Below are 13,749 nucleotides of genomic sequence, written 5' to 3'. Positions count from 1 at the left end.
TTTACTGTAGAACCATAACCAGCATCTAAACAAACAATAATGAACAATCTTTGAAATCGTAGACCATAGCTTTAATGCAGGGGAGTATGATTTTGGCAGCACCTGCCAAATCATACCCCCCCCCCCTTTAAATCTGAGGTTTGCAAGGTCAGAGAACCATTAAACTCATTCTAGTGACACATCTCACACTGTAGAACACATGCAAAAAAGCACAAGTGTTTATATTCAATAGGAAGCATTTAACCTTGGGGTTTAACCTTGGCAGGTGTTGCCAAAATCATACCCCCCCCCCCCTTAAATCTAAGCATCTAATGCAGGGGAGTATGCTTTTGGCAGCACCTGCTGAAATCATACCCCCCTTTAAATCTGAGGTTTCAAGGTCAGAGACCCATAAAATGTATTCTGGGGACACATCTCCTAGACTAGATCAGCTACAAAAAGCACAAGCATATAAGCATTTAAAGTAGGGGAGTATGATTTTGGCAACAGCTGCCGAAATCATACCCCCCTTTAAATCTGAGGTTTGCAAGGTCAGAGACCCTTTAAACTCATTCTGGTGACACATCTCCTATACTAGAACACCTACAAAAAAGCACAAACATATATCTTAAGTAATAAGCATTTAAAGTAGGGGAGTATGATTTTGGCAACAGCTGCCGAAATCATACCCCCCTTTAAATCTGAGGTATACAAGGTCAGAGGCAAATAAAACACATTCTGGTGACACATCTCCTATTGTAGAACACCTGGAAAAAAGCACAAGTGTTTAGATTTAATCTGAAGCATTTAATGGGGGGTATGATTTTGGCAACACCTGCCCCTCCCCCTTTATATCTGAGGTTTGCAAGGTCAGAGCCCCTTTAAACTCATTCTGGTGACACATCTCGTATTGTAGAACACCTGCAAAAAACCACAAGTGTTTAGATTCTATATGAAGCATTTAATGCAGGGGAGTACGTTATTGGACAGAAGTCGCCTTGTCATTACTGAAGTTTGCAACATCAGAGACCCATAAAACTCATAACAATAAGCCTTTAATGTAGGTAAGTATGATTTTGGCATTACCTGTGTTCTATTAAACTGCCCTTTTTGGAACCAGAGGCACAGGCTCCACACCCGAAACTGTCAACAGCAAAGTGTTGTTTGTTAAGCTGATTGGGCAGTATAATTTTTGCAGGTGTCCTGTTAACACTGCTGAAACTACAGTATGGTTCCCCCTAAAGAAGATCGTAGTTTATCATAAGGGATATAACAGTGCGTTAGCTATGGCATGGAATAAATGCACTAGCAACAACAGTAATATAAGCATTGACATTTATTCATTTGGTAGAGACTTCATCCAGTGACTTACAAAAAATATTCATTAAACATTATTACACACTGTTTAACAGTTGAAAATGTTCAATTAAAACAATTGGTTTATATTGCACTTATTGTATGATCAGTAAAAAATAAAAATGGCACAATAGGAAAAAATGTCAGGTCTTTCTGCATGGAACATGATTATCTTTAACCATTTAGAAAATGTGCTATTTACAGACATGTGGACAGCACTAATTTAGAATTTTATTTAATTTTTTTCCATTGTCAGAGTTGTCTGCATCCTTATAGTTAATTTTCTTTAAGAATGTGTAACTTTTTGTCTAATGTATAATACACGAAGGTAACTTGTTACGTGTACACAAATCTCAGGTGTAAAATAATAACAAGAGTCAATTACCAGACATTTTATTAGTAGTATTCATATTTAGGTGTAATGACGAGTTGATATGGGGCAATAATACAACAACATCTCAACGTTAATAATTAATAGCGAACATCAAATAAGTTTAATGAGACTTTATTTAGAACTTACCCCCGAATTCTGACAAAACGCTGACAAGTAGGAATTATGTGATTTATTTTGTTTTATTTCATCATAATCGAACATCTGAAACGTCTTTCTTTGTCCCGTTCTTTCGTGGACACTAATATCTTTACATTGCATCACATTGTATCCCAACTTCAAGTTATTATTGGTCAATTTTACTGAATTACTCATCCAATAGTTATTTTGATGGATCCAATGAACTGAACTCGTCTTTCTCACAGAGTATGCCGCTGTCATGAGACCTGTCGCCCTGACTACCAACATCTTGCAAGCAGAAGCAAATGCCATGATAAGGTGGCTACTTCCAACCATCAACCTGCTTATTGTCAAGCTTGACAGAGTTAAGTTACCACTGAAGTACTGCAAGCCTCTGCTGGATGCTCTACTGGTATGGAAAACACAATGTGAGCGGTGCATACAATGGATAAAACAGTGTGGACGGCCCCACTCCCAGTTAAATGTGTCGAACATTTACGAAGCATAAATATGTCTGCTCAAAGGTAAGGCTTACAGCAAACTAGTTACAGTGTTGTCTATATCTACTAACTAGAGGCAAGAACACACATTGGACTAAAGTTATGATTAACATGATTATAATTGCCAGAATTTTAACCTACCCCCTAAGCTAAGTTTAATGACTTCTTTAGCCAACATTAGTTAACATGTTAGCTAACGTTAGCTTCTGTTGTGTTGGGACTTTCAGCTCCCCGACTTTATTTTTCGTCAGTTTACGACAAAGTCGAACATAGCGCCCTAACAATCAACTTTAAATAATTTTGTTTTATCTTTCATGTAGCATTTTATGAACGGAAAACCTACCCCTGAGTTTCCCAATACTGTAAATGCTGTGCAATTTTATTATATTATACATTTTATTTATTATATTATCTGTTCTGCAACTTTTAAGCCAAAGCAATTTCCTATTTGTGAATTCTGGGTATCACCAAGGAAATAAAACATTATGATTCTCAAAAAGGCTATTCTCAAAACAACAGAGAAATGTTAGTTAGCTTTGAATGGCTTTGACGCACATGTAGGTTTAGCTAGCTAACATACCTTGTATTTTAACAAAATAGCTACTCGCAATAGACATTAATAGACCATACCATATGAAAGAGAACTTACCCGGCAGTGCAAGAGCATGACTGGTCCACAAGGCTGTGCTGGTTGCATTTGAGGTACAGGTCATGTGGTTTCTCATTATCTTCTATTCCTGTACTATATGCAGATTTAATGTAGGCCAGAGTTAACATCATTAAAAGCAACAGATATGAGCTGCATTTTATTTATCATAAGCTAATTTTTAAAATCAGGGATAGGAGAGAGTGACAGCAGCACTGATAGCCTCATATCATTTAATTTCTTTAATATTAATGAATCTGTGTGACAGATCACAAAACTCATTTTTCAGATCACATTACAGTTTTTGAGGCACGGATCAGATCATTTCTCGGATCACCAAAAAAAGGGGTGGAAAAAATCTATTAACAAATAAAGAAATTACAAACATTTATAAAAAAGAACAAAGTTGCACATTATTAAGTAAGGTCTAAAATTAGCATTAGTTACAGAAATTGAATCAAATGAATAAAAACCATGTCTTCATTGTATAAATTACATATAATTATTCTTTTTTAGCGCTACAGAACAGATTTTCTCTTTGTCTTGGGTTGTTTGATTAACATTAATGACACAAACTTAATGTTAATTGAGGTTACTGTCTCTTTAAGATCAAATATGCACTGACTGGTTTCTGGCTCTAATCTATACATACACTTAACACATAAACAAATGTTTTTATTAGAAAAAGAATACTGTGAATATCATTTTGTTTGTATGCGCCCTGTCAAGAACAGAAAGATTTTATGTTGGCTTGCTCTTTGAAACGCATCTCTCCGTGTGTGCACTTTTGAGCGCCCTTAAACCCACGCGCACACACAGACAGAGGAGGGCGAATTCCAAAACAGCGCCACATTCCAAAACAGCGCCACATTCCAAAATCGCAGTGCTCTATTAGACAAATGTATTTTAATCAACTACAGTATGAGACACAGTAGCGCAACTCTCGCTATATTTAACACATCAAGAGTTCTGATCTTTGAAGGGTATAGGGATCATCACGTCTGACTGAAGCTGGACCGGACACCTTCAGCAGCATGTGTGTCTGTGCTGCATGGTTGTAGTATTTATTTTACTAAATACTACAAGATATACGTGAAGAAGAACAACCGGAAGCATTTGATATTTTGAGCTTTCAATGCTGAGGTGTTTTTATTTTAACGCAACTGTTTGAAAATTTGTGTCACTGCCAACCGGTCAGTGTGCTCCCGCTAGACTCAGGGCACAACTGAAAGGTAGGGTTGACAAAATATATATCTTTTATCTTGGTACTGACGAAATTTCATCAAAACCTATGGGGGAGAAGGTACAGTATTTAAATGAATCGCAGGCATCGTTCTAAAAACCATGGGTCTATGAGTTTGAATATAACAAACTAATTTCAACTAAATGGCCTATTCCAACTAAAACAGTAAATGTTCATGATTTCATTTGAAAGACACATTATGTTAGTAAAGCTTTGTGTGAGCATGTTTTAACCAAAGTTTGGCATCCAAATATGTGATTTTTGTTTTTTCTTACAAAGTTATTTTATCAGTGCAATCTTAGAGCTAACATTCTTAGTAAGCATTTCTTTTTCTCTTCCTTAGCAAAAATCTTGAAAAAATGGGCCTGACAGGGAAAGTCACCCCTTGCAGGCAAAGAAAAAATGGGACAACTTAAAAAAGAACAAAGTATGCAAATTAATAAGCACATTTTTGCTACACTTTGTTGTGCTGTTGTTAAATACCATTATTTATTTCCTCTGCCTTAGTATTGAAAGTGTCCAGGGTCAGGTGAAGGTGTCAGTGGCAAACCCACTGCTGCAACTTGGCCATGGTTTGTCCGATGAGGTGCTAGGACGAAGGCATTCTACCACCCCTCCTGTCCTAATTGCCTCCATCCTTGAGGACACATCAGGGCCAAGTTCAGCGGTGAATGAGGAGGAGCGACCATCAGGAGAGCAAGAGAAAGTGAGAAAGCGAGACAGAGAGGATCCAATGTATGTATGGTCTTCATCATCCCAAAGGCACACTCTATAATGAAGTGTATCCTAGAATGATGAACATTAAAGCACTGGGCTGCCCCACCTTGTACTGACTGCGAGGATAAAGTGCCCTGGAGGACGACAGAGTGACTGCCTGTAGATTGGAATGTGGCGGAGCACTCTTGCATCATGGACTAACCCAGGCCAGCCCATGTAGGTGTCAATAAAGCGGCCCTGATGGTCACAAACAATCTGCAGTATTATTGAGGGGAACAATTTTCTGTTCCTATAGCACTGACCATTAGTGCCACTTGGTGGCTTTATGTGGACATGGCAGCCATCGATCGGTCCTGTTGATGTGTCTTGCCAGCCTTGCAAACCCATGAGTCACTACTTTCAGGTCTTCAGGGGTCTTATGGCAAATGGCCACCACTTCCTCAGTGACTCTGTGCACAATGCGGTGGAAAGTGGATTGTGACATTCCGAACACTGTGGAGACAACCCTGTATGATGCCCCACTTGCCAGCCAGAAGAGAAACACCAATGTCTCAAGTGTTGCACCCTATCCGTGTCTCTGTTCATTTTTTAGAAGGCCCAGCAGAACTTGTAGGGCATCTCTGCTCAGAAGAAAACTGTCCTTGTGTCCTGTTGGTTAAAGAATCCAATCCAGCACCGGAACACTTACATTTATTTTGCAGTACAGTGGTCTAATCTGGTTATGGTAAAGAAGAAAATGTGTAAAAATATATAGTTAAAAGTGTTTAATAAATGAAATCTATTTATTTATCTGTGTATCACTTTGACAAGGTAATTTATTAAAGAACTCTTGCCACTAGTCATACTGTACATTTAAAACTTGAACTTCAGTGTTTAACTATTGCATATGATTATTATTGCTGCAGTTCTGTGTGTGTTGCGCTTTACTTCTGTAACGTTATATGTTTAAAGTCAGATAATGTGAATTCAATCATGCCTTAAATCAAATAGCCAGTCAGTTTTACATACAAAGTACATTATTTGCTACTCAGATGTAATGGAGAAAAGGCATACAATTGCACAAAGTGTATAATCTAGTTACTATAACTAGTTAAAAACTACCATTAAAAAGTAAAATATACATTACGTTCTCCACTGGTTATTTTTTATATGAAATCATTGTTACAGTTAAATAACATAAGACATGACTAGTTAGCTGTAATTTATTAAGGTGATTTAAAATTAACTATACATTAACATTATCACCAATGGGTAAAGATTTTACCCATTGGAGGTCTGGTCTCAGTCTGAGATGCATCAGGCGTCGGCGTTGAAGCATCTCCAACTCCTCTAAAATCAAATACATAAACAAAATAACAATTTCAGTCTCCATCATGTAACTTTTTGACACGCACCGTAACAGCTGTTTGCTGATTGCACAGTTGCTAGGCAACAGGGGCGGTTTGCGTAAACCGGTGACTCAACTAAAAAGGTTAGACTGTCTCATTTCAGTTCTCTTCGTACACTTCATAGGCTTTCATAACGTGCGTGAAGTTGGCCCCCCACCCAACGCAAAACGTCGGCAAAATATGCTCAATCGTTTGTGCTCCGTTTGTGCCGCAAAAATTTTCATTTGTGCTGCTTTGGTTTTTTAGATATTAAAAGAACATTTATAGGTCATACTGAGGTCACGTAGCCCCCCAACATGCTCCAAATTTACCCAAAATAGTCTTAAACGTTCGTCAAACTTCGTTTGTGCTGGTTTGTGCAGGTAAAATTTTCGTTTGTGCTGCTTCGGTTTTTATAATATTTGACATTGAAATACGGCGATGACGTCACTCAGCCCCCCACATGCTTCAAGTTCACCCAAAGTATTCTTGTTTGATTGTGCTTCGTTTGTGCTGGTTTGTGCAGGTAAAAATTTCGTTTGTGCAGTTTTTGTTTTTTAGATATTAAAAGAACATTTATAGGTCATACAGAGGTCACTCAGCCCCCCACATGCTCAAAATTCACCCAAAATAGTCTTAAACGTTTGTGCTACGTTTGTGCTGGTTTGTGCAGGTAAACATTTTGTTTGTGCAGTTTTCGTTTTTTGATATTAAAATAACATTTATAGGTCATACAGAGGTCACTCAGCCCCCCACATGCTCAAAATTCACCCAAAATAGTCTTAAACGTTTGTGCTTCGTTTGTGCAGGTAAAATTTTCGTTTGTGCTGCTTCGGTTTTTATAATATTTGACATTGAAATAAGGCAATGACGCCAATCAGCCCCCCACATGCTTCAAGTTCACCCAAAGTATTCTTGTTTGATTGTGCTTCGTTTGTGCTGGTTTGTGCAGGTAAAAATTTAGTTTGTGCAGTTTTCATTTTTTAGATATTAAAAGAACATTTATAGGTCATACAGGTCAGCCCCACACATGCCCAAAATTAACCCGAAATAGTCTTAAACGTTTGTGCTTCTTTTGTGCTGCTTAATATTTGACATTGAATTATAGTGATGACGTCACTCAGCCCCTCTCATGCTTTAAGTTCATCCAAAAACTATTCTTGTTCGATTGTGCTACGTTTGTGCTGGTTTGTGCAGGTAAACATTTAGTTTGTGCTGCTTCGGTTTTTATAATATTTGACATTGAATTATGGCGATGACGTCACTCAGCCTCCCGCATGCTTCAAGTTTACCCAAAACTATATTTGATCGTTTGTGCTGCTTCGGTTTTTATAATATTTGACATTGAATTATGGCGATGACGTCACTGAGCCTCCCGCATGCTTCAAGTTTACCCAAATTATTCTTGTTCGATTGTGCTACGTTTGTGCTGGTTTGTGCATGTAAAAATGAGTGACATCATTGCCATAATTCAATGTCAACTATTATAAAAAAACTAAGCAGCACAAACAAAATTTTTACCTGCACAAACCAGCACAAACAATCATATAGAGTTTTGGGTGAACTTGAAGCATACGGGAGGCTGAGTGACGTCATCGCCATAATTCAATGTCAAATATTATAAAAACAAAACGAAGCAGCACAAACGAAATTTGAAAATTTTACCTGCACAAACCAGCACAAACGAAGCACAAACATTTAAGACTATTTCGGGTTAATTTTGGGCATGTGGGGGGCTAAGTGACTTCTATGACCTATAAATGTTATTTTAATATCAAAAAACGAAAATTGCACAAACAAAATTTTTACCTGCACAAACGAAGCACAAACGTTTAAGACTATTTCGGGTTAATTTTGGGCATGTGGGGGGCAAAGTGACCTCTATGACCTATAAATGTTATTTTAATATAAAAAAAAACGAAAATTGCACAAACGAAATTTTTACCTGCACAAACAAAGCACAAACGTTTAAGACTATTTCGGGTTAATTTTGAGCTTGTGGGGGGCTGAGTGACCTCTGTATGGCCTATAAATGTTCTTTTAATATTTAAAAAACGAAAACTGCACAAACGAAATTTTTACCTGCACAAAGCAGCACAAACGAAGCACAATCAAACAAGAATACTTTGGGTGAACTTGAAGCATGTGGGTGGCAGAGTGACATCATCGCCTTATTTCAATGTCAAATATTATAAAAACCGAAGCAGCACAAACGAAAATTTTACCTGCACAAACCAGCACAAACGAAGCACAAACGTTTAAGACTATTTTGGGTAAATTTGGAGCATGTTGGGGGGCTACGTGACCTCAGTATGACTTATAAATGTTCTTTTAATATCTAAAAAACCAAAGCAGCACAAACGAAAATTTTTGCGGCACAAACGGAGCACAAACGATTGAGCATATTTTGCCGACGTTTTGCATTGGGTGGGGGGCCAACTTCACGCACGTGCTTTACTAGGCCTTGAATTGGGACACAGCTATTGACAAGAAACTTTTTTCTGCTAAAAACACATTTATTTTATAAAGGTTTTAATTGTTTATTTTAGAATATCCAGCCGTTATATGCAACCGTTGCAGGTGCGCAATGAATCTTGGATTAGCTCTAAAGAAAGTCTTTAAAGTTTACTTTAAAGCATCACGAAACCCCGCTGTTTCAGCTCCAGTCTACCTCACTATCTTTTTGAAAAATGCAGCTTGGACGCTGTGAGAAGAATGGCAAGGAGTGGGCGGGGCACAAATATTAAGATTTAATTTAAGAATAGCAGTATTACAGAAATAATTAAACTGAATATAATGGGCTCATACACGCTGCATATAAATTTGGTTGTCACCTCACCTTTTAATACTTAATCCTGTTCTGTACATGCACAGTTCAGTAATTTACTGGATTGACAACACATTCTACAACCGAATTAACTCCCGCAAAATGCAGGTAGTCAGACAACCTCATTTACAGAAACTCTGCATAGTGTGTACATAACCGAACTAAACAACTAGTTAATAAAGTATTTAAACGTGCATCATGACAGGTCTTTCTTCTGAAAAAAATAAATGTCTGAAAGGGGAAAAAGAAAATGACAGAGGCACGAGCGTTTGCTGACTTTTGCCAGATCTTTAGCATAAATAAAACAGTGAACAAGAAAAATCCAATAATAAACTGAAATAACTCCAAATGCTTTACATCAAAGTTCAAAATATTGGAACCGGAATCTTTACACTTTAATAACACCAAAAACTTAATAGCTTCATGAGACAAAAGCCATAAACGGTTAAGCATCAAAACGGTATGTGTACAAAAAATACGAGCACCTGGCAACACTGCAAGACCACTCTGCGGAGCCGCAGCCTCACAAATGCGTACAATACACAACGCCAAGACAGAGGTTTATTACAAAACACTCTCTGTGTCAATCTTCACATTTTCGGGGGTGAGTCTTGTTCCATACAGACATGAAACGCAATTAAATGCGTTTGTCACTCCCAAAAGTTTGCAGTGCTGATGATGAGTTTAACCCAGACAGCATCAAAGGGAAAATCATCCAACATATTTAACAGAGTGTGCGTCATGGAACACTCATATTTTACTTTACTATACAGAACTTATCCTGATTGTCCTGAGCCTCAGACCGGCTGACCTGGCTGCATGGAGCACATGTGTGCGCGCACACACACACAAAAGCTAAACGTCTTCCCATTGGATAAGAACATCCTATCTCATAAATAATAATGAGACACCGACGCTCAACGATGTGTTATAGTAATTCGCCATGTCACAGCCTGTGACGTTTACATGGTAACTAGGTGTCACGGAGAACAAAAGAGGACCAAAGGCAAAAATAGCAGGTGAGTCTTTACTTTAATATACTATAGACAGAGCCGTACAGGCAGATGAACTTGGTAAAAGAGTAACAAACAAAACACAGGCAAGACCGCACTGGTCAAATAACTTAGGAGGTCACAGTCCTTCAAAGGGCAAAATAAAGCAGGACCGCCAGGGCATTTAGCCAAGAGTAGGCTGACAGACTCGGCTGGCACCGCGGCGTTTAAATGCAGGCTGTGACTGGCTGCGGCAGCAGCGACGGGCTCAAGAGGCAGAGGGAAATAACAGGAGCGCTTGTGCTGCTTAGGCACCCTTCACACAGCTCCTCAGCAGAGTAACTGGACAAAGAACAGACTGGGTAACAAACAGGATAACGATTACTAATAGATTAAACCAAGACTCGACAGGACAGGACAGAAGCACGGCTCCGTATCAAAAATAGAGAGAGGCACAACACAGCGTGACCATAAATCAATAATCCAACAGAGGAAGGGAAAAAGGAGAGAACTATATATAGGGAGGTAAATCACAGGATGGGGAGCAGGTGAGGGAATGAGGAACAGCTGAGGGGAGCGCTAATAGATTAACGAGCGAGTAAATGAGAAAAAGAAAGAACCTAATGTCGTAACACTAGGAAGACAAATATATCACAAAAAAGCTAAAAAATTAACTAGTTTTCTCCTAATGTTAAAATTAACAGATGCTAACATTGTCTTCTGTGATGTGTGACACTCTGTTAACATCTAAAAAAAATTTGGTTAGTGTTTCAACCCACATAGAGTCCCCAAAGGGCAAACTACTGTGGGCCCCACATGGGCTAACCGCATGGGCCCCATTTGGGGTTTGGTTAAGCCCTGCCCACACTGTCCCACAGTATACCCACAGTGGGCCCACACGGGCATGTTTGCTGTGATAGCTAAACAACTGGTGGATAAAGTCAGTAATGGGGAATCATGTCAGTGGACAGGCACACTTGGTTCCTTTTGTGAGAGAGAGTATGTGGATACCATTTGCGAACACATATTTTTTTGCAAAACACTGGAGGGGATGACAACTGGCCAGGGCCGGGTTTCCCAATAACGATTGAACTTAGCTCTTAAGAGCGCTTTCTACGAGCTACTTAGCGAACATTCGTTGTTCATTTACGTGCGTTTCCCAAAGATGCACGTGAAACAATCGCTCGCAGCTGGGTTTTAAGTGCTACTTACGAGTCGCTATCCATTTGTCAAGTGCTGAAATGTCACCAATAGAATGACTCGAATTTGTAGCAGAAGCTTGTTTAGGCTAATGATCTTCAGCCGATGTGCACTAATATTTTTTATAATATATTTTCATTATTGTTCAATGATTTTTTTAATGTTTTAATAATTTATTAAATATTCTTTTCCGTATTTAGTTAGGACTCGTCCCACTGCGAAATGCCTTCTGCGTTTCTATTATTGTTTAGATTATTATTATTATTTGTTGTTTATTATCTATGTTTATTTATTATTATGGATTATTGCATTGTACCGTAAATATTTATTTGGTTTCTTTAATTAGATGCCATTTCCCTTCAAAACAATGTTTAGATTAATTATAGCAGCAATCGGTATGAACCATTTATCAATTTGCTATACCAACTTTTACCAAAATACAAAAAACTTTTACCAACTTGTACAAAATACGTTTCCTTCTTTATTCATTTATGTTTAGTCATTTAAATTTGATTTCTCATTTGAATTTTAAACATATTATATTATATATTTAATATAAAATAAACAAAGAAGAACCCAATAAATAAATAAACATTTAAAACATTACATTATCGTCAATGCAGGAGTGCAATTTGCTGGTTGTCCTGCAGGTGACCTTGTAACTCTGTTGTCTTACGATGCACTTATGAATGAACGATTACTCCAGACCACTGGTAGATCTACAATGATTTTCAAGTGCTACTTAAGTTATGAAGCTTTTGGGAAACGGCCCGTAATTTTAAGATGATTCGTACGATCGTTTTTACGATCAACTTAGCCTTACGATGCTTTTGGGGAAACCCGGCCCAGGATATTCAACATTGTTAATTTGTTTTTCTCAGAACATGAAATCAGCTGGAAATCCTGTACCAGTGTGTGCACTGATGCACAGCGGCAATGAGAGGGCGTATCAAAAACCTCATCATGCACATAAGGCAGAAAAATCCTGACATCCTGTGGATACACTTTGTTATAAACAGAGAATCCCTGGCATCAAAGAAGATGAGCTCAGAGCTTAATTCTGTGTTGAATGAAGCTGTCAAGGCAATAAACTTCATAAATTCATGACCACTGAATGCATTTCTGTTTTGAAGATTATGTGCTGAAATGGGATCTGAATTACACCAAATTCCTTTTACACACCGAATTCCGCTGGCTTTTAAGATGTACTAAATAGGCTGCAAAATGAGGTGTGTTCCTTTTTGTCAGACAATGCGTCCCCTCTTTCCACTTTGTTTAAAGACAATAATAGGATTGCTAAACAGCGTATTTAGCAGATATTTTTACTAAACTGATTGAGTTTAATCTCAGTCGGAAGGCAGGGACACTATGATTTTGGTGTTTTCACATCTGTAGTTTGGTTCAATTATACATTTTAGTTTTTTAGGAATCAACAATAGAATCAACGTGCGGGAAATTCCAACGTAATACCGGAAGTAAACAAAAAGGAGGATTCAGCTATATGTGACCCAGAAGGATGATACGTTATCATCAACATATGCTTTAACAACAAAATAATGACTATTGCTAATATATATGGACCAAACACAGATAATCCCCAATTTTTTCATGATTTCTTCTCATCAATATCTAACCTTGCTCAATCAGTTATCATACTTGGAGGCAACTTCAATACAGTTATTGACCCAACCCAAGATAAATCAAATATGTCACCACAATTTAAACCATGGCAGTCTACAGAAATTATTAAACAATATATGACTGATCTGGGTCTTGGCGACAGTTGGAGACTGACAAACCCGAAATCCAGAGAATACACTTACTTTTCAGCAGTTCATAAATCATATTCATGTATTGATTATTTCTTAACCAGCAACTCTCTCATTCCAGACATATTAAATACAACAATTAATGCTATTATCATATCGGACCATGCTCCAGTCACTATAACTATTAATAGCAAAGATATTACAAAAAAATCTTTTAGATGGAGAATGAATACATCATTATTTAAAGACAAAGATTTGAATGAATACTTTAAAAAAGAATGGGCATTCTTCATGGAAACAAATAATATACCAGGCACCTCTGCAATAACCTTCTGGGAGACAGCTAAAGTTGTATTAAGAGGAAAAAATATATCATACTCTACACATAAACACAAAAAAAGAACAAGAATTAGAAAAAGAATTAGAAAATAAAATACACATATTACATAAGAGACACTCTCAATATCCGGATGAACAGACTTCGAAGGAGATTATCTCTTTCCCCGCCAGCGTTTTAAAAAAAAGTTGCCAGCCAGCGCCAGCATTTTTGATGATTTTCACAAAAGTTTAATGCCTTCTAGAAAATGTTCTTCTTTAAGTATATAAACAAGCAATATATCAGATGAAAGAACAGACCCTCTG

Source organism: Misgurnus anguillicaudatus, chromosome 21, assembly GCF_027580225.2.
Source record: "Misgurnus anguillicaudatus chromosome 21, ASM2758022v2, whole genome shotgun sequence".
NCBI lineage: Eukaryota > Metazoa > Chordata > Actinopteri > Cypriniformes > Cobitidae > Misgurnus > Misgurnus anguillicaudatus.
This window is presented reverse-complemented; position numbering follows the sequence as displayed.